The sequence below is a fragment of the Heterodontus francisci genome, chromosome 2, assembly GCF_036365525.1.
Source record: "Heterodontus francisci isolate sHetFra1 chromosome 2, sHetFra1.hap1, whole genome shotgun sequence".
In the NCBI taxonomy this organism is placed as follows: domain Eukaryota; kingdom Metazoa; phylum Chordata; class Chondrichthyes; order Heterodontiformes; family Heterodontidae; genus Heterodontus; species Heterodontus francisci.
Genome location: NC_090372.1, coordinates 137801226 through 137824517, shown reverse-complemented (window position 1 = coordinate 137824517; position 23292 = coordinate 137801226).

The following is a 23292-nucleotide window of genomic DNA, read 5'->3' as shown; positions in this document are numbered from 1 at the left end:
AGGGTAAGAATAATTACCCGGGGGAAAGCCAAATTCAATGGGATAAGAATGGATCTGGGCCGAATAAATTGGAATCAAAGGTTGAAAGGAGAAACAGTAGCTGAACAATGGGCTACCTTCAAAGAAGAGATAGTTCGGGCACAGTCAAGGTATATTTCCTCGAAGGGGAAAAGTGAGGCAACCAAATACAAAGCTCCCAGAATGACAAAAGAGGTAGTGGTGAAGATGAATCGGAAAAAATGTGCTTATGACAGATGTCAGGTGGATAATACAATGAAGAACCAGGCTGAATATAGAAGGTTCAGATGCAAAGTGAAAAGGCAAATAAGAGAAGCCAAGATAGAGTATGAAAAGAGTTTGGCAGCTAACATAAAAGAGAATCGCAAAGTCTTCTATAGGCATATAAGTAGTAAAAGGGTGGTAAAACGTGGAGTAGAGCCGATTAGGGACCAAAAGGGGCATTTACACGTGGAGGCAGGGGGAATAGCTGAGGTATTAAATGAATACTTTGCATTTATCTTTACCAAGAAAGAAGATGCAACCCTGGCCACAGTGAAAGAAGAGGTAATTAATACACTAGAAGGATTTAAAATTGATAAAGAGGATGTATTAGAAAGGCTATCAATACTTAAAGTCAAAAAAGCACCATGGCTGGATGAGATGCATCCAAGGATACTGAAGGAAGTGAGAGTGGAAATTGCAGAGGCACTGACCATAATTTTCCAGTCTTCCTTAGCCTCAGGGGTGATGTCAGAGGACTGGACAATTGCAAATGTTATACCCTTGTTCAAAAAAGGATATAAACATAAGCCCAGCAACTACAGGCCAGTCAGTTTAACTTCAGTGGTGGGGAAACTTCCAGAAACAAAAATTTGGGATCAAATTAATAGTCATATGGACAAATGCGGGTTAATTAAGGAAAGCCAGCATGGTTAAGGGAAAATCATATGTAACTAACTTGCTGGAATTTTTTGAAGAGGTACCAGAGAGGGTTGGTGAGGGCAATGCTGTTGATGTGGTGTACATGGACTTCCAAAAGGCATTTGATACAATGCCGCACAACAGACTTGTGAGCAACGTTACAGCTCATGGAATAAAAGGGACAGTAGCAACATGGATATGAAATTGGCTGAGTGACAGAGAGTGGGGTTACTGACAGTTTTTCGGGCTGGAGGAAAGTTTGTAGTGGAGTTCCCCAGGGATCAGTGTTGGGAGCATTGCTCTTCCTGTTATATATTAATGACCTAGACCTTGGTGTACAGGTGACAATTTCAAAACTTGCAGATGATACGAAACTTAGAACAATTGTGAACTGTGAGCAGGATAGTGCAGGACTTCAAAAGGACATAGACATGTTGGTGGAATGGGCAAACAAGTGACAGATGAAGTTCAATGTGAAGAAATGTGAAGTGATTCATTTTGGTAGGAAGAGCATGGAAATTAACTGAACAACAGGCCGCCCTCTCCTGCCTTCAGAACACAGCCATTGAAAGCTGCCAGTATCGAGGCGTGGCCTTTGTGCCTTGATGGAAAGGCAGCCATGACTAGCAATGCATAGCGGAAGAGATGGGAGCAGAGGTCATTGCCGGACTGTAATGCTATGCGCTCAGCATGGGTGAGCTGGATCTCGGGTGGCAGTACCAGATGAGCTGGGTTGTGGTTAGCAGTACCGGGTGAGCTGGAATTTGGTTGGCAGTACTGGGTGAGCTGGGTCTTGGGTGGAAGTAACATGTGATCTGGGTTTTGGTTGGCACTACCAGGTGAGCTGGGTTTAGGTTGGTAATACCGGGTGAGCTAGGTCTTGGGTGGCAGTTCTGGGTGGGCTTGGTTTCAGGTGTTCTGCAAGGGAGGCCTGGCTCTTGGATGTTCTGCAAGGAGGCACTGGGTTTTGTCTGGCAGCACCAGGTGCCAATACTGTTGGATGGCAGTACTGACTGTCCAAACAGTTGGGCGAGAGGGTCGGCTGCCCATACTACTGTGGGAGAGGGTTGCCTATCAGCAAGGGTGGGCACTGAGGGTCATTAGGGAGTCTGCTGAGAATAGTAGAAAAGGGAAAGCTGCCAAGGCAGTTTCGTCTGAGCAAGGACAGTGCTCTGGAGATCTTCTTATCATACATCTTGTCTTTTTGGACCCCCGTGGTGTGTGCAGTGCCTCCGGTGGAGGGAGGGCCAGGAGGTAGCTGTGCCTGCCCTGAAGCTCCACAATGAGAGCAACAGCAGCTGGCCATGCCAAGAAGGGCTCACCTGTGCCAGAGAGTGTACCGGACTCAAGTCAGCTACTTCCAAATATCCAAGCAGCATTGTCAGCAAAGACTATGCCTCTCCAGGGATGTTGACACTGACTTGTGCGCCCTGCTGCAGGACGAGTTGTGACCTATGGGATTTGGGGTCACCCTATGCCTGTGGCCTTGAAGATCACCGTGGAACTTAACTTTTTCTGCGTCTGAGTCATTGCAAGACTCCATGAGGGACATGTGTGGGGCCTCACAGGCTGCAGTCCACCGCTGCATCAAGGAGGTGACCAATACCCTGTTCAAGAAGACTGACGACTATGTGCTCTACTGGACCGACCCTGACAGTCAGGCTGAAAGAGCAATCGGATTCTGGGCCAGCGCTGGATTCCCCCAGGTTCAAGGTGTGATACATTGCATACATGTGGCCATCAAGGCTCCAACGGAGCTGCCAGCCACCATCATCAACAGGATGGGCTTCCATTCAATTAACATTCAACTGGTCAGTGAGCACCAAAAGCGTTTCCTGCAGGTCTGCGCCCGCTTCCCGGGAAACAGCCATGACGCCTATATACTTCTACAGTAGCAGGTTCCACCGCTTTTCAGGACTACGCTCGCCTTCAGGGATCAATTCTCAGGGGCTAGGGCTACCTGTTGAAGACATGGCTACTGAGGGCTGTGAGGGACCCTTGCACTGCAGTGGAGGAGAGGCACAATAATGCCACGCTTCAACCGAGTGACCATTGAGCAGGACGTTGGGCTGCCGACAGTGAGATTCCATTGCTTAGATCGATCCAGTGGAACCCTGCAGTATTCCCCAGCGAGAGTCTCACATAGTGCGATGGTCTACTGTGCTCTGTACAATCTAGCACTGCAGAGACGGGAGGCCTTGCATAACGAGGTGGACGGGGAGGAGAGTGATGAGCGGGAGCACTAGATATTGAACCCCTTGCACCGGAGGCCAGGCACAATGAACGACGGGCCGGGAGGCAAGAGACAATCTCATACTCACCCTTTAATAGCCACCATGATGGCCTCTCAGAGTAAAATCAATGAAGATTTACCTCAATGCATGCAGTCTTTCACCTCCTTTCTACTTGTCATCTATGCCTAGTGCCCAGCTTAACCATATCGCGAGTCATAGAGTGTCACAGCACTGAAACAGGCCCTTTAGCCCACCAAGTCTGTGCTGACCAACAACCACCCACTTATACTAATCCTACATTAACTCCATATTCCCTACCGTCTACCTACACTAGGGGCAATTTACAATGGCCAATTTACCTATCAACCTGCAAGTCTTTGGCTGTGGGAGGAAACCAGAGCACCCAGCAGAAACCCACATGGTCACAAGGAGAACTTACAAACTCTGCACAGGCAGTGCCCAGAACTGAACCCAGGTCACTGGAGCTGTGAGGCAGCAGTGCTAACTGCTGCGCCACTGTACTATAGATCATGGGAGACACTAATCAAATGAGGGCTGTGCCATCCACTAAGGGGGAAGGATTAAGGCATGACAGAATAAACACTTTCCACAATGAAAGCTAATTTCAGAAACAATAGAACTTTATAAGAGAAAACAAATGTCAAACGTCAAACAGCCGTGAAACCCCAAGTGTCTCTATGTATTTTTTATATGTTTCCAAGTGGTTCTACGAGGTGTGACCCCTGCAATAGTCGCTGGGCTGGAGGATGATGAGGCTGCTGATCAGACTGCTCCTCGGCCTATGATGACTTTGGTGCCGTTCTCTGGATGCCTCAGGCCTGGAGGGTCTCAACTGCCTGAGGGTTTCCTGCACTGGTGCAGGACTTTCCATAGGCATTGCAGTTGCTGGAGCTGGGTCACTGGCGGAGGGGCTGAGAGCTGCTGTCCACACTGGGAGTGCCCTGTGGGGAGCCCCCAGCTGTGGAGGTCAGCCTCTCCTCCTCCCTTTCAAGGCTCACTTGAACCTCCCTGCTGACCAGAGAAGGACAAGGAACCGGAGAAGACTTCAATTTACATTTAGATTGGGTAAACCTAATCAGCACTAATGTGATGTAAGATGAATTCCTGGTCTTGTGTACGAGATGAGTTTCTGGAGCAGTACGTTGAAGAACCAACTAGGGATTGGGCTATTTTAGATTTAGTATTATGCAATGAGAAAGGGCTAATTAATAACCTTGCTGTAAAGGAGCTTATGGGAAATAGTGACCATAATATGATAGAATTTTATAATAAGTTTGAAAGTGATATAGTTCATTCTGAAACTAGGGTCTTAAATTTGAACAAAGGAATTTATGAAGGCATGAGGGGCAAGTTGGCTACCATGGATTGGGAAAATACAATCAAAGATTTGACAGTAGCCAGTCAATGCCTAGCATTAAAATAAATATTACATGGTCTGCAACAAAAATACAGACACAAAAATCCAACAGGAAAGAAGAATCAACTGTGGCTAACAAAAGAAGTTAAAGATTGCATTAGATCAAAGGAATTGGCGGATAAAGTTGCCAGAAAAAGTGGCAAGCCTGGGAATTGGGAGCAATTTAGAATCCAAAAAGGATGAGCAATAAACTGATAAATAAAGGGAAAAGAGAATATGAATGCAAACTAGCGAGAAACATAATAAAGGGGACTGTAAAATCTTCTTTAGGTATGTGAAAAAGAAAAGATTAGCAAGGACACATGTGGGTCCATTACAAGTGGAGACAGGAGAATTTATAATGGAGAATAGGGAAATGGTGGAGAAACTAAACAATTACTTTGTGTCTGTCTTCGCAGAAGAAGATACAGAAAATCTCCCATAAATACTAGGGAACCAAGCGACTTGTGCAAATGAAGAACTGAACGAAATTGGTATTAATACAGAGGCAGTAGTTGAAAAAATTAACTGGAACCATGCTGGGACCGGTGTTCTAGCGAGTTGCATAACTAGGGAAGGAGAGAGGGTTTTAAACGAAATAGGAGGGGCAAAGGATCAAATTTGGGAAGATGTGGTAAATCAAAGAGTAGAGACAAGGCAAGAGAGAATTGTATTAATATGGGAAAAGATTTTTTTTTAAATGACAGGAAGGGACAGTGATTACAAATCTAAGAGTAAATCAGTAGACAAGGCTGGAGGTTACAAAAATAATTTAAAAAACCCCAAAAAGCTCTGTATTTGAATGCACGTAGCATTCGAAACAAAACAGATGAACTGGGAGCTCAAATAGAAATAAATAAGTACGATCTGATAGCTATTACAGAGACATGGCTGCAGGATGGCATAGATTGGGACCTGAATATTGAAGGATGCATGACATTTAGGAAGCACAGGAAGTTAGGAAAAGGTGGAGAGGTGGCTCTGTTAATTAATGATGGTATTATCACAACAGAGTGGGTTGACCTAAGTTGAGGAAACATAGAAACATAGAAAATAGGAGCAGGAGTAGGCCATTTGGCCCTTCGAGCCTGCTCCGCCATTCATTATGATCATGGCTGATCATCCAACTCAGTAGCCTGTTCCTGTTTTCGCCGCATACCCTCTGATCCCTTTAGACCCAGGAGCTATATCTAACACCTTCTTGAAAACATACAATGATTTGACCTCAGCTGCTTTCTGTGGTAGCGAATTCCACAGGCTCACCACTCTCTGGGTGAAGAAATTTCTCCTCATCTCAGTCCTGAAAGGTTTACTCCATATCCTTAGACCATGACCCCTGGTTCTGGACTTCCCCACCATCGGGAACATCCTTCTTGCATCTACCCTGTCAAGTCCTGTGAGAATTTTATAGGTTTCTATGAGATCCCTCCTCACTCTTCTGAACTCCAGCGAATATAATCCTAACCAACTCAATTTCTCCTCATACGTCAGTCCCACCATCCCAGGAATCAGCCTGGTAAACCTTCGCTGCACTCCCCCTATAGCAAGAACATCCTTCCTCAGATAAGGAGACCAAAACTGCACACAATATTCCAGTTGTGGCCTCACCAAGGCCCTGTATAATTGCAGCAAGACATCCCTGCTCCTGTACTCGAATCCTCTCGCTATGAAGGCCAACATACCATTTGCCTTTTTTACCGCCTGTTGCACCTGCATGCTTACCTTCAGCGACTGGTGTACGAGAACACCTAGGTCTCGTTGCATATTCCCCTCTCTCAGTTTATAGCCGTTCAGATAATAATCTGCCTTCCTGGTTTTGCTGCCAAAATGGATAACCTCACATTTATCCACATTATACTGCATCTGCCTTGCATTAGCCCACCCACTCAACTTGCCCAAATCACCCTGAAGCCTCTCTGCATCCTCCTCACAACTCACCCTCCCACCCAAATTTGTGTCATCTGCAAATTTGGAGATATTACATTTAGTTCCCTCATCTAAATCATTAATATATATTGTGAATAGCTGGGGTCCTAGCACCGATCCCTGCAGTACCCCACTAGTCACTGCCTGCCATTCGGAAAAAGACCCATTTATCCTTACTCTTTGTCTCCTGTCTGCCAACCAATTTTCTCTCCATCGCAATACATTACCCCCAATCCCATGCGCTTTAATTTTATATGCTAATCTCTTATGTGGGACTTTGTCGAAAGCCTTCTGAACGTCCAAATAAACCACATCCACTGGTTCCCCCTCATCAATTTTACTCGTTACATCCTCGAAGAATTCTAGTAGATTTGTCAAGCATGATTTCCCTTTCGTAAATCCATGCTGACTCTGTCAGATTCTACCACTGTTCTCGAAGTGCTCTGCTATAAAATCTTTAATCGTGGACTCTAGAATTTTCCCCACTACTGCGTCAGGTTGACTGGTTTATAATTCCCTGCCTTCTCTCTACCTCCTTTTTAAATAGTGTGGTTACATTAGCTACCCTCCAATCTGTAGGAACTGATTCAGAGTCTATAGAATCTTGGAAGATGACCACCAATGCATTCACTATTTCTAGGGCCACTTCCTTAAGTACTCTCGGATGCATACCATCAGGCCTTGGGGATTTATCGACCTTCAATCCCATCAATTTCCCCAACACCATTTCTCTCCGAATACTGATTTCTTTCACTTCCTCTCTCTCACTAAGCCCTGTGTTCCCCAACATTTCTGGTATGATATTTGTGTCCTCCTTTGTGAAGACAGAACCAAAGTATGCATTTAGTTGGTCAGCCATTTCTTTGTTCCCCGTAATAAATTCCCCTGTTTCTGACTGTAAGGGACCTACATCTGTCTTCACCAATTTTTTTCTCTTCACATACCTATAGAAACTTTTACAGTCAGTTGTTATATTCCCCGCAAGCTTGCTCTCATACTCTACTTTCCCCTTCTTAATCAATCCCTTGGTCCTCCTTTGCTGAATTCTAAACTGCTCCCAATCCTCATGTCTGTTGTTTTTCCTAGCAAATTTATATGCCTCTTCCTTGGATCTAATGCTATCTCTAATTTCCTTTGTAAGCCATGGTTTGGCTACCTTTCCCATTTTACTTTTGCGCCAGACAGGAATAAACAATTGTTGCAGTTCATCCATGCGCTCTTTAAATTTTTGCCATTGCCTATCCACCGTCATCCCTTTAAGTATCCCAATCTGAAATGGCCAACTCGTGCCTCATACCTTTGTCGTTTCCTTTACTAAGATTCAGGACCCTTGTCTCAGAATCAACTACGTCACTCGCCATCTTGATGAAGAATTCTATCGTACTATGGTCACTTGTCTCCAAGGGGTCTCGCACCACTAGATTGTCAATTATTCCTCTCTCATTACACAATACACAGTCTAGGATGGCCTGTTCTCTAGTTGGTTCCTCGACATATTGGTCCAGAAAACCATCCCGTATATACTCCAAGAATTCCTCCTCTATGGTATTGTGACTAATTTGATTTGCCCAATCTATATGCAGATTAAAATCACCCATAATTACACATGTTCCTTTATCGCATGCATCTCTAATTCCCTGTTCCATGCCATTCCCAACATCACCACTGCAGTTTGGGGGCCTATATTACAACCTCCACTAACGTTTTTTGCCCTTTAGTATTTCTCAGCTCTACCCATACAGATTCCACATCATCAGAGCTAAGATCTTTCCTCACTATTGCGTTAATTTCCTCTTTAACCAGCAATGCAACTCCACCGTCTTTTGCTTTTTGTCTGTCCTTCCTAAATATTGAATACCTCTGGATGTTCATTTCCCATCCCTGGTCACCTTGCAGCCATGTCTCCATAATCCCGACTATATCATACCTGTTTACATCTATTTGCGCGATTAATTCATCCAGCAGGATGTAGAAGCAATTTGAGTCAAGTTGAGAAATGATAAAGGCAAGAAGTCACTTGTGGGAGTGGTGTACAGGCCTGCTAACAGTAACTAAATGGTAGGATGGGGTATAAAGTAAGAAATAATGGGTGCTTGTTAGAAAGTTACAGCGATAATCATGGGGGATTTTAATCTACATAGAGATTGGAAAAATCAGATGGCAAAGGTAGCCTAGATGAGGAGTTCATAGAATGTTTTTGGGATAGTTTTTTAGAACAGCACACTCCAGAGCCAAGCAGAGAGAAGGCTCTACTAGACTGGTATTGCCCAATGAGATAGGAATAATTAATGACCTCATAGTGAAGGCACCCCTAGGCAGCAGCGATCATAATATGACTAAATTTTACATTCATTTTTTTTAAAGAGATACAGCACTGAAACAGGCCCTTCGGCCCACCGATTCTTTGCCAACCAACAACCACCCATTTATACTAATCCTACACTAATTCCATATTCCTACCACATCCCCACCTGTCCCTATATTTCCCTGCCATCTACCTATACTAGGGGCAATTTATAATGGCCAATTTACCTATCAACCTGCAAGTCTTTGGCATGTGGGAGGAAACCAGAGCACCCAGAGGAAACCCACGCAGACACAGGGAGAACTTGCAAACTCCACACAGGCAGTACCCAGAATTGAACCCAGGTCGCTGGAGCTGTGAGGTTGCGGTGCTAACCACTGCACCACTGTATCTAGGGAGAGACACTGGCATTTAAACTTAAATAAGGGCAATTATGAGGGCATGAAAGCAGAGCTAGCTAAAGTGAACTGGCAAAATAGTTTAAGGGATAGGACGATAGAGATGCAGTGGCACATATTTAAGGGGAAATTTCAGAATACACAGAACATTCCAATGAGAAAGAAAAATTCCAAACAGAGAACCTACTATCCATGGTTAACTAAAAAAGTTAACGGCAGTATTAAACTTAAAGAAAAAGCATATAATTGTGCAAAGATGGGTGGCAGGTCACAAGATTGGACAGAATATAAAAAGCAGCAAAAAATGACTAAAAGATTAATAAGGAAGGAAAAATTAGAGGACGAGAGAAAGCTGGTGAGAAATATGAAGACAGTTAGTAAAAGTTTCTGTAGTGTTACGGCCAGGTGAGGAGGGGGTCTCAGGCTCTCCTTTCGCCCCTTCTCTGGTTTGACTGCAACAGGGTTTATCCTTTTTTAACACAGTGATTGAACCTACCTCCTCAATGAGCGCTTGCTCCTGTTCCTCTAATGTAATTGCAAAAGAACCAATCAGACAGGTTTTCTTGAGTTTAAACAAGAAAGATGTACATTTATTGCTCTTAACACTCTAAACCAGTTAAAATTACTAAAAAAAAATAGGCTACACATCAATGTACACATTCACATGAGAGTCACATACACACAAATCAATTACAGAGAGAAAGCAGCTTTGGTGGTTGGGTAGAGTCTGGAATAAATGGAATTTAAATATAGTTTTTAAATCTCAAGTCCTCAGCTGAAGTTGTATTCCTGAAGTCCTCGCTGGGCCACGTGTACGATGGTGGGATTGCTTTTCTCAGGGCTCCTGAAGGCAGAAGAGAGGTTCGATCCTTGTCCCCTAGTTGCTGGCTGTGGTGGTCTGTAGGCTTGGGGGGCTTTAACCAACCAATTGCAGCTACGTCTTTTCTTGATCTTTACTGGGGAGAGAGAGAGTGAGACCTGCTTCCTTGTTGGCTTTTCAGTTAATACTGTCTGCTTTCTGTGTGACAAAGCTCACAGTATCTCCAGAGCTGTCCAGGCAGTCACATGACATTATCAAGCACCCGTTGTTGTTTTAATGAGGTTTTTCAGGAATCTTCACTGAGATTCAGAGTGTTACACCTCAAGCTGTCCAGTCACACTTGAATGGGGTTGGCTCTTTCAAAGTCAATGGGTGTAGATGGCCACTGACAATCGTGCTGATCAGGCCATTCCAGGTAATTTAATCAGAGAGCACCCCATTGTTTTGGCCAAGTGCACCTGATATAAAGGTACGGACATACACTGCCCTCCGATACCATTCACTGCACTCTCTGATGGAAAGGTCATGCCTTTTCCCAGCAGAAGGGATCTGGTAGCCCCTGTATCCCTAAGTATGATGATGGGCTTGCTTGCCCTACTCGAGGGGTATGCGGTTACTTTGCCTTTGGATACAACATCCTGATAACCTTCAGGAATCTTTTTAAATTTACCTGCACCCACGGTAGTATTTTTCCTGGGTCTCACTGCTGTTGCAATTAAAGCCACAGCCTGCTCAGCTGTGCTTTCCATCAGGGCCCCTTCTCCTGCACTGGTTGGGTGTGCCCTGATTAATCCTACAGGCTTTCCCTGTAGTTTCCAGCAGTCAGCACGGAGGTGACCTGCCTTGTTACAGTGGAAACACACAAGTCTCCGGGTCTCACTCCTGCTCTTCGCACAGTCTTTTTTGGCTTGAGGAGGGCCCCCTGTGTGTCCAGCCTTCCTCTCTCACGCAGGACTGCTGAGTGCCTGGAACCTGCTGCCGGGGGAGGTGGTGGAAGCAGGTACGATAGCGACGTTTAGGAGGCATCTTGACAAATACATGAATATGATGGGAATAGAGGGATACGGTCCCCGGAAGTGCAGAAGGTTTTAGTTTAGACAGGCATCAGATCGGCGCAGGCTTGGAGGGCCGAATGGCCTGTTCCTGTGCTGTACTGTTCTTTGTTCTTTGTTCTTTGACTGTTTGAGCTCCCAGCACCCTCCCACCTTTTATCCTTTTCAGGTTAGTGGAGATGACTATGGAAGGGTTTTACTTGGGGCACGCACTTATATATGAGAGCAAATTCAACAGCAAGAACTTCAGCCTGCCTGGCCCTTTGAACCTTTGTTCCTGCACATAAGATTTTATGGAAAGGGGGAAGAGAGTTCCTCGAAATGAATCACCTTTCCAAGGTTTTCAGATGTGGGCTGTACCTTAGGGGCCCTTAGCTGCTGGTCAAAAGTCAGCTGCTTACTTCCCTCAAACTCAAGGTAAGTTTGATCAGACTGCTTCCAAAGGATTCAAAATTTCTGTTGGTACACTTCCGGTACTAGCTCATATGCCCCGAGGATAGCATTTTTAGTCAATTCATAATCTGCTGAACTTTCATCTGGCAACAGTGAATAAACCTCATAGGCTTTTCCTGTTAGCTTGCTTTGTAATAGCTGGGTCCAACTCTCAGCCGGCTATTTCAACTGTCTTGCAAGCTTTTCAAACATGGCAAAAAATGCTTCCACATCCCCCTCATTGAACTTTGGAATCAACTGGGAGAACTTTAAGAGCTCAGCACACAGCCCTGAGTTAAGGGTGGCTTTCACTGGGGTTACCTTATCTCCCTAAAATAAAAGCAAAATACTGCGGATGCTGGAAATCTGAAATAAAAACAAGAAATGCTGAAACCACTCAGCAGGTCTGGCAGCATCTGTGGAAAGAGAAGCAGAGTTAACGTTTCGGGTCAGTGACCCTTCTTCAGAACTAGCAAATATTAGAAAAGTCAAAGGTTATAAGCAAGTGAGGCGGGGGTGGGGCAAGAGATAACAAAGGAGAAGGTGTAGATTGGACAAGGCCACATAGCTGACCAAAAGGTCATGGAGCAAAGGCAAACAATATGTTAATGGTGTGTTGAAAGACAAAGCATTAGTACAGATAGGGTGTTAACGGACTGAAGATTGAACAGCAGCAAGTACGAACATGAAAAAAAACAGTGGGTAAGCAAACTGAACAAACTAAGATGAAATGAAATAAACATTAAAAAAAAGGTTGTAAAAAATGTAAAAAAGAAAAAATAACTAAAAACAAAAGTAAAATGGGGGGCCCGTCATGCTCTGAAATGATTGAACTCAATGTTCAGTCCGGCAGGCTGTAGTGTGCCTAATCGGTAAATGAGATGCTGTTCATCGAGCTTGCGTTGATGTTCACTGGAACACTGCAGCAATCCCAGGACAGAGATGTGAGCATGAGAGCAGGGGGGAGTGTTGAAATGGCAAGCAACCGGAAGCTCAGGGTCCTGCTTGTGGACTGAGTGGATTTACTTGTACTTCTTTCAATGTAGTATACTGTATTTGTTGCTGGCAATGTGGTCTCCTCTACACTGGGGAGACCAAACGCAGACTGGGTGACCGCTTTGCGGAACACCTCCGCTCAGTCCGCAAGCAGGACCCTGAGCTTCCGGTTGCTTGCCATTTCAACACTCCCCCCTGCTCCCATGCTCACATCTCTGTCCTGGGATTGCTGCAGTGTTCCTGTGAACATCAACACAAGCTCGAGGAACAGTATCTCATTTACCGATTAGGCACACTACAGCCTACCGGACTGAACATTGAGTTCAATCATTTCTGAGCATGATGGGCCCCCCATTTTACTTTTATTTTTAGTTATTTTTTCTTTTTTACATTTTTTACAACTTTTTTTTAAAGTTTATTTCATTTCATCTTAGTTTGTTCAGTTTGCTTACCCACTGTTTTTCTTCATGTTCATACTTGCTGCTGTTCAATCTTCAGTCCGTTAACACCCTATCTGTACTAATGCTTTGTCTTTCAACACACCATTAACATATTGTTTGCCTTTGCTCCATGACCTTTTGGTCAGCTATGTGGCCTTGTCCAATCTACACCTTCTCCTTTGTTATCTCTTGCCCCACCCCCGCCTCACTTGCTTATAACCTTTGACATTGCTAATATTTGCTAGTTCCGAAGAAGGGTCACTGACCCGAAACGTTAACTCTGCTTCTCTTTCCACAGATGCTGACAGACCTGCTGAGTGGTTCCAGCATTTCTTGTTTTTATTACCTTATCTCCCTCTAGTTAATTCAAGCCACCTTAGCTTCCTTTCCTCCTTTTCCCTCTGGAAAATTCTCTCTCTTTCCCTCTCTTCTAATTCAAGTTTCCTCTGTTCTAATTGTATTTTAGCTAGCATTATCCTGTCTGAGTCTGACTCCAACCCTATTTCTGAATCTTCAGGCTCAAGTGAAAAACAGTTGGCCACAAGTCTTAGGATTTGTCTTCGAATGTGGGAAGGTGGTGACGTAGTGGTAATGTCACTGGACTAGTAATCCAGATGTCCAGGCTAGTGCGCTGGGGGCATGGGTTCAAACCCCACCATAGCAGCTAGTAAAATTTGAATTCAATTAATAAATCTGGAGTTAAAAAAAAAATGCTAGTCTAATATGGTGACAATGAAGCCATTGTTAATTGTTGTAAAAATCCATCTGGTTCACTAATGTCCTTTGAAGAAGGAAATCTGCTGTTCTTGTTTGGCCTACATATGACTCCAGATGTGGCTGACTCTTAAATGCCCTCTGAAGGGCAATTGTGGGTGGGCAATGAATGCTGGACCAGCCAGCAATGCCTGCATCCAATGAATAAAAAAAAAATTGGATTTCTTAGCATTTGTACAGAACATAATCCCAAACTGCCCAGCTACATTCCTCAAGAGATAGGGCCTTTAACCTATCCGAAATTACTTCACCCTGGCTTGGGAAGGTACTGGCTTCGGATGTGGATATGTTAGTACTCTTGCAGCAAAAACACAAGAAAACCTGTATTGAAGGATCTTTTGATGCGGATCAATTTGGTTTCCCACTTCCAATTTCTCAATTGTCTTTGAGTTACGATCACAGACCAGAGCCCTCAAATTTCTGCTGTGGCCAGGTGAGGAGGGGGTCTTAGGCTCTCCTTTTGCCCCTTCTCTGGTTTGACCGCAACAGGGTTTATCGTTTTTTTAACACAGTGATTGAATTTACTACCTCAGTGAGTGCTTGCTCCTGTTCCTCTAATGTAATTGCAAAAGAACCAATCAGACAGGTTTTCTTGAGTTTAAACAAGAAAGAGGTATGTTTATTACTCTTAACACTCTGAACACCCATTTGGCATATAGGGTTTTCATGACAATAGATATTTAAAAAAGAAGAGTTAACAAAGTGAGCGTTGGTCCTAAGGAAACTGAGTCTGGGGAATTAATAGGGGAAAATAAGGAGATGGCAGATGAATTGAACAGATATTTTGCATCGGTCTTCACCAGAGAGGATACAAGTAACATCTCAGAAATAGCTGTAAATCAGGGAATGGAAGGGAGGGAGGAACTCCAGAAAATTACAATCACCAGGGAAGTGGTACTGAACAGATTGTTGGAGCTCCGGACTGAAAAGTTCCCGGGTCCTGATGGACTTCATCGTGGGGTCTTAAAAGAAGTGGCTAGTGAAATAGTTGATGCATTGGTTTTGATTTTCCAAAATTCCCTAGATTCGGGGAAGGTTTCATTAGATTGGAAAATAGCCAATTCAAAAAGGGACGGAGACAGAAAGCAGGAAACTACAGGCCAGTTAGCTTAACATCCATCATAGGGAAAATGTTATAAGCTTTATTAAAGACGTTATAGCAGGGCATTTAGAAAAATTCAAGGCAATCAGGCAGAATCAACATGGTTTTGTGAAAGGGAAATCATGTTTAACCAATTTATTGGAGTTCTTTGAAGGAGTAACATGCGTTATGAATAAAAGGGGATGTAATGTACTTAGATTTCCAGAAGGTATTTGATAAGGTGCCACATTAAAGGTTATTGCACAAAATAAAAGCTCATAGTGTCGGGGGTAACATATTGCCATGGATAGAAGATTGGTTAGCTAACAGGAAACAGAGAGTAGGCATAAATGGGTCATTTTCTGGCTGGCAAGATGTAACAAGTGATGTGCCACAGGGATCTGCTGGGGCCTCAACTTTTTACAACTTATATAAAGGACTTAGATGAAGGGGCCGAAGGTATGATTGCTAAATTTGTTAATGACAAAAAGATAGGTCGGAAAGTAACTTGTGACGAGGACATAAGGGGGCTACAAAGGGATATAGATAGGTTAAGTGAGTGGGCAAAGATCTCGCAAATGGAGTATAATGTGGGAAAGTGTGAAATTGTCCACTTAGGCAGGAAGAATAAAAAAGAAGCATATTAACTAAACAGTGAGAGATTGCAGAGCTCTGAGATTCAGAGGGATCTGGGTGTCCCAGTGTATCGCAAAAGGTTAGTATGCAGGTACAGCACGTAATTAGGAAAGCTAATAGAATGTATTCGTTTATCATAAGGGGAATTAAGTACAAAGTAGGGAGGTTATGCTTCAGCTATACAGGGCATTAGTGAGACTACATCTGGAGTACTGTGAACAGCACTGGTCTCCTTATTTAAGGAAAGATGTAAATGTGTTGGAGGCAGTACAGAATAGGTTCGCTAGACTAATACCTGGAATGGTGGGCTGTCTTACGAGGAAAGATTGGACAGGTAAGCTTGTATCTGCTGGAATTTAGAAGAATAAGAGGCAACTTGATTGAAATATATAAGATCCTGAGGGATATTGACAGGGTGGATGTGGAAAGGATGTTTTCCCTTCTGGGAGAATCTAGAACTAGGGGTCACTGTCTAAAAATAAGGGATCGCCCATTTAAGACAGAGATGAGGAGACATTTTTTCTCTCAGAGGATCATGAGTCTTTGGAATTCTCTTTCTCAAAAGGTGGTGGAAGCAGAGTCTTTGAATATTTTTAAGGCAGAGGTAGATAGCTTTTTGAAAAGCAAGGGGGTGAAAGGTTATTGGGGGTAGGTGGAAATGTGGAGTAATCAGTTCAGCCATGAGCTTATTGAATGGCGGAGCAGGCTCGTGGAACCAAGTGGCCTACTCCTGCTCCTAATTTGTATGTTTGTATGTATGTTCATATGTTGTCATTTATTGCAAGGGGAATAGAACATAAAAGTGAGGAAGTTTTGCTACAGTTGTACAGGGCATTGGTGAGACCATATCTGGAGTACTGTGTACAGTTTTGGTCTCCTTAAGTAAGAAAGGATATGCTTGGATTAGAAGCAGTTCAGAGAAGGTTCACTCAACTGATTCCTGGGATGAAGGGGTTATCTTATGAGGAAAGGTTGGACAGGTTGGAGTTTAGAAGAATGAGAGGTGATCTTATTGAAGCATATAACATCTTGAGGGGACTTGACAGGGTGGATGCTGAGAGGATGTTTCCCCTTATGAGAGAGACTAGAACTAGGGGCCACAGTTTAAAAATAAGGGGTCTCCTATTTAAGATGGAGATGAGGAGAAATCTTTCCATGCAGAGGGTTGTTAGTCTATGGAATTCTCTTTCCCAGAGAGCAGTGGAGGCAGGGTCATCGAATATTTTTAAGGCTGAGTTAGATAGATTCTAGATTGACCAGGGAGTGAAAGGGCATAGCGGGTAGATAGCAAAGTAGAGTTGAAGCTACAATCAGATCAGCCATGATCTTACCAAACGGCAGAGCAGACTTGAGGGGCCGAATGGCCTACTCCTTCCAGTTCTTATGTTCATATGTATGTTTAAATGCTGACAGCTTCATTATCATTAGCACAGCAAAAGCCAGGCCATCAAATCCCAGTCTTGACTAACCATCATGAAGAAATATTAAGTAGCAGTAAGACAGTATTCCCTTGGGAACATGGAACATTGGATCAGTAACAGGCCATTCAATTAGGTCATGGTTGATCTGTATCATAACTCCATCTATCTGTCTTAATTCTGTAACACTTAATAACATTTCCTAGCAAAAATAATTAAAAAATCATTGCAGGAAAAGTCAACCTGAGCCACTTATACATACCACCAAGCATCAAGTGGCTAATGATATCAGTATTGGCATAATCTGTGAAGCAAATCAGTTGTTTACCAATTAACAGTGGAATGGCGGGGGTGGGGTGGGGGGGACAGAAAAGAAAAGAATAAAACACAACTTTTTCTCTTAGGAAAACTGGACCAATTGTCATTCAGAATCCATAATGCACATCAGGTTGGAATTTTACTGGTCCACTAGGAGTGGGGTTGGCAGCGGGGGGATATAAAATGTGATCGGGATGCATTAACTCAGATGTCCGAAGTCGTGTCATCACTTCTGCATTTTACGCGCTGTGGGAACCATGGAGGTTGGACATCTCACCATGAAGCAGTGAGAGATCAATTAAGGTAGTTGAAATGAAAATTACCTCAAATTTTACAGTGCTTTAAGAATATTCTGTAAAGTACATGGGAACCATGGGGCTTCAGCACTCTGTCTGGTTGAAAGAGGAGACAAGGAGGTGAGAGTTCAGTGCTGCCTTTTCCAGTTAGCCATCCAGACAGCCAATGTTTTTTTAAAATTCGTATTTGTGGGATGTGGGTGTCACTGGCTAGGCCAGCATTTGTTGCCCATCCCTAATTTGCCCTTGAACTCAATGGCTTGCTAGGCCATTTTAGAGGGTATTGCATTTTAAGAGTCAATCACATTGCTGTGGGACTGGAGTCACATGCAGGCTAGACCAGGTAAGGATGCTAGATTTCCTTCACTAAAGGACATTAGTGAACCAGATGGGTTTTACAACAATTGACAATGATTTTATGGTCACATTCGACTAGCTTTTTAATTCCAGCTTTATTAATTGAATTTTCACCATCTGCTGTGGTTGGATTCAAATGCATGTCCCCAGAGCATTAACCTGTCTCTGGATTACTAGTCCAGTGAAATTACCACTACGCCACCACCTCCCCGATGGAATGTGAGGTGCGAGGGTGGTCAATGGAGGATGCAATGGAAGCACGTTACTGATCAGGCTGCCCGTGGCTTGCGCTGGCCTTGGCAGCCATCCTCTGTCAACCTGAGGCCTTGAGCACCCCGGCATGCTCAGGGGCTCTTGCACAGATGGAGGACCCTCCTCTGTTGTCACATTTACTGGAGGCACTGGAGTCACTGACAGAGGGGATGAGGAACCACTAACCACACTCGGAGTGCTCTGAGAGGAGCTCCCAGAAGCATAAAGCAACCTCTCCTCCTCCCCTATAAGGCTTAACTGCACCTTCCTGCTGACCTGAGAAGGATGAGCACCTGGTGGTGACCCCAGGCACCTCATTCCCCTCTTGCCTTGCCACTGCTGCATTGAGCTCATGGACAAGGCGATAGTGTGCAGGTCTACGCGCTCCTCTGGCATCCACTAAGTGGTTTGCTGGATTTAGCTCTGCAGGAGGGTTGCCAATCACTTGATGAAGACATGTGCACACATGCCTGAGACATGGCAACATTCATGGTCTGGATTGTCTCCTCCATTGTCCACGCATGGCTGCACACAGCCTCTGGCAGATCTGCCAGATGTTCCCTTACCTCTCTTTGCAACTCTAGCAGGTTTTGTGTTACCAACTCCAGAATCTCGTCATCAGCCTGGGGCTCAGCATGGGCCTGGCCTCCCACAGTCCTCCAAATGTCAGTGGCCTCAGCTGTCACAGCCTCCGTTAGCTGTTCTGACATGTCTGTAATGTGCTCACCAGCTTGTGATGCTGAATCTAATCACGAGCGCATACTCACCGATGTGAGAGTATCTGTGCTCGTGGAAAGTGGGGAGGAATGGTGTGATGCTGCATCCTCTGAGGATCCCGCCTCCTCCTCAGAGGTGGATGGCTGGAGGCCACTCTCTCCAGCTGTGCATCCTTCAGCATTACCGAGACCTGGATGAGAGAACACAAAGAGTTAGGGGTTAAGGGCTTCACATCTCCTCATACCAACCAAGCCTGATGTGGAGTTCCAAGTGTCCAGTGGTGGATGCATAATCACTGTACCTCATTTGTGGGCCAGAAGCACCTTGTTGACTGCACTAGTTCACTCACTCTCCTGTGATGACACTCCTGTTTCATCAAAATCACTCAGCTACCTTCGACCCAGCCAGATCCATGGCCTCCTCCTCTGCCGGGGTAAGGATACACAGGTCAGGGAAGCCTCCACCGGGCTTGGCCATCTCTTTATTGTTGTGTACCTGATACTCCTGCAGGCAGTAGGAGGAAGATGCTTAGTTTCCCCACGAAGATTAGCACAGCACTTATGCTGGTGACAGCCCTTTGGTCCATGATTGGGGGCTCACAAATGCCTCCTCCATACGACTGCTCTCAAGAGACCTTGTGGGAGTCAGCAGAGACAGATGGCCACCTCTCACCAAGATGCATCCATGTATCTGACAAGATCTGCTACTGCCTGACCCCCTTCCACCAGCTGGGTTGTCACACCCTCCTCATCTAGTACACCCCCTTGTCACATGCAAGCCCCAAAGAGGAAAGTGGTATGGAGAACTCACCTTGGCAGAGTGAAGGAGGTCATTGACCCATTTGTGGAACTGCACCCATGTTCGGGGGGTGACCCCATGGTTGCTGACCTCCATCCTGGCTTGCTTGGTCAGGTTGGCCAGTCTCTTCTTCCCATCCCTAGGGAAGTCGACCTCTCCTTTGGGGTCTTCTGCAATGCTGGTCAAATAAGAACTTCAAGCAAGAAAGCAGAGCATGCAGGTTGGCAGCCCTTTAAATATAACAGGAGAACTTGCCTTTGAGTCAGTTGATGCTCACGTTGCCCACCTCCTATCATTAATTGGATGGGCACGCGCTTTCTCTCACTAAATTGGCCGTCGACCGCATGATCGTATTCGACCGGCCACCGAATGATCGCCTTCGACAGGCCACTGCATCAACATATTCGACGGGCCACCGCATGATCATATTCGACGGGCCACCGCATGAACATATTCGACTGGCCACCACATGATCGTATTCGACAGGTCACCACATGATCATATTCGACAGGTCACCACATGAACATATTCGACAGGTCAATACTTGATCATATTCGACAGGCCACCACATGATCGTATTCGACAGGCCACCACATGATCATATTCGACAGGCCACCGCATGAACATATTCGACAGGTCAATACTTGATCATATTCGACAGGTCAATACTTGATCATATTCGACAGGCCACTGCATCAACATATTCGACTGGCCACCACATGATCGTATTCGACAGGTCACCACATGATCATATTCGACAGGTCACCACATGAACATATTCGACAGGCCACCACATGATCATATTCGACAGGCCACCGCATGATCGCCTTCGACAGGCCACCGCATGATCGTATTCGACAGGTCAATACTTGATCATATTCGACTGGCCACCACATGATTGTATTCGACAGGTCACCACATGATCATATTCGACAGGTCACCACATGATCATATTCGACTGGTCACCACATGATCATATTCGACAGGTCACCACATGATCATATTCGACAGGCCACCGCATGAACATATTCGACTGGTCACCACATGATCATATTCGACAGGCCACCACATGATCATATTCGACTGGCCACAGCATGATCATATTCGACTGGTCACCACATGATCATATTCGACAGGTCAATACTTGATCATATTCGACAGGCCACTGCATCAACATATTCGACTGGCCACCACATGATTGTATTCGACAGGTCACCACATGATCATATTCGACAGGTCACCACATGATCATATTCGACTGGTCACCACATGATCATATTCGACAGGTCACCACATGATCATATTCGACAGGCCACCGCATGAACATATTCGACTGGTCACCACATGATCATATTCGACTGGCCACCGCATGAACATATTCGACTGGTCACCACATGATCATATTCGACTGGTCACCACATGATCATATTCGACAGGTCACCACATGATCATATTCGACAGGTCACCACATGATCATATTCGACCGGCCACCGCATGAACATATTCGACAGGCCACCGCATGATCATATTCGACAGGTCACCACATGATCATATTCGACCGGCCACCGCATGATCATATTCGACAGGCCACCGCATGATCGTATTCGACAGGTCACCGCATGATCGTATTCGACTGGCCACCGCATGAACATATTCGACAGGTCACCACATGATCATATTCGACCGGCCACCGCATGATCATATTCGACAGGTCACCACATGATCATATTCGACCGGCCACCGCATGAACATATTCGACCGGCCACCGCATGATCATATTCGACAGGTCACCACATGATCATATTCGACCGGCCACCGCATGATCATATTCGACAGGCCATCGCATGATCGTATTCGACAGGTCACCGCATGATCGTATTCGACAGGTCACCACATGATCATATTCGACCGGCCACCGCATGATCATATTCGACAGGCCACCGCATGATCGTATTCGACAGGTCACCGCATGATCTTATTCGACTGGCCGCCGCATGATCATATTCGACCGGCCACCGCATGATCATATTCGACTGGCCACCACATGATCATATTCGACAGGTCACCGCATGATCTTATTCGACCGGCCACCGCATGATCGTATTCGACAGGTCACCACATGATCATATTCGACTGGCCACCGCATGATCGTATTCGACTGGCCACCGCATGATCGTATTCGACAGGTCACCACATGATCATATTCGACTGGCCACCGCATGATCGTATTCGACTGGCCACCGCATGAACATATTCGACAGGTCACCGTATGAACATATTTGACAGGCCACCGCATGATCATATTCGACAGGCCACCACATGATCAGATTCGACAGGTCACCGTATGAACATATTTGACAGGCCACCGCATGATCATATTCGACAGGCCACCACATGATCAGATTCGACAGGTCACCGTATGAACATATTTGACAGGCCACCGCATGATCATATTCGACAGGCCACCACATGATCAGATTCGACAGGTCACCGTATGAACATATTTGACAGGTCACCACATGATCATATTCGACAGGTCACCGCATGATCATATTCGACAGACCACTGCATGAACATATTCGACAGACCACCACATGATCGTATTCGACAGGTCACCACATGATCGTATTCGACAGGTCACCACATGATCATATTCGACAGACCACCACATGAACATATTCGACAGACCACCACATGAACGTATTCGACAGGTCACCGCATGATCGTATTCGACAGGTCACCACATGATCATATTCGACAGACCACCACATGAACATATTCAACAGGCCACCACATGACATTTTCGACAGGCCATCACATGATCATATTCGACTGGCCACCACATGAACATATTCAACAGACCACCACATGAACATATTCGACAGGCCACCACATGACATTTTCGACAGGCCACCACATGATCGACTTGAATCGGCCATCGCATGATCGTATTCGACAGGTCACCACATGATCATATTCGACAGGTCACCACATGAACATATTCGACTGGCCACCGCATGAACATATTCGACAGGCCACCACATGACATTTTCGACAGGTCACCGCATGATCGTATTCGACAGGTCACCACATGAACATATTCGACAGGTCACCACATGATCATATTCGACTGGCCACCACATGACCGCCTTCGATCGGCCACCGCATGATCATATTCGACAGGCCACCGCATGATCATATTCGACTGGCCACCGCATGATCGCCTTCGATCGGCCACCGCATGATCATATTCGACTGGCCACCGCATGATCGCCTTCGATCGGCCACCGCATGATCATATTCGACAGGTCACCGCATGATCATATTCGACAGGCCACCGCATGATCATATCAACACGCCACCGCATGATCATATTCGACAGGCCACCGCATGATCATATTCGACTGGCCACCGCATGATCGCCTTCGATCGGCCACCACATGATCATATTCGACAGGCCATCACATGATCGCCTTGAATCGGCCACCGCATGAACATATTCGACAGGCCACCGCATGATCGCCTTCGATCGGCCACCGCATGAACATATTCGACAGGCCACCGCATGATCGTAATTTTTAGGTCTCCACATGATCATATTCGACAGGCCACCGCATGAACATATTCGACAGGCCACCACATGATTATATTCGACAGGCCACCACATGATCATATTCGACAGGCCACCACATGATCATATTCGA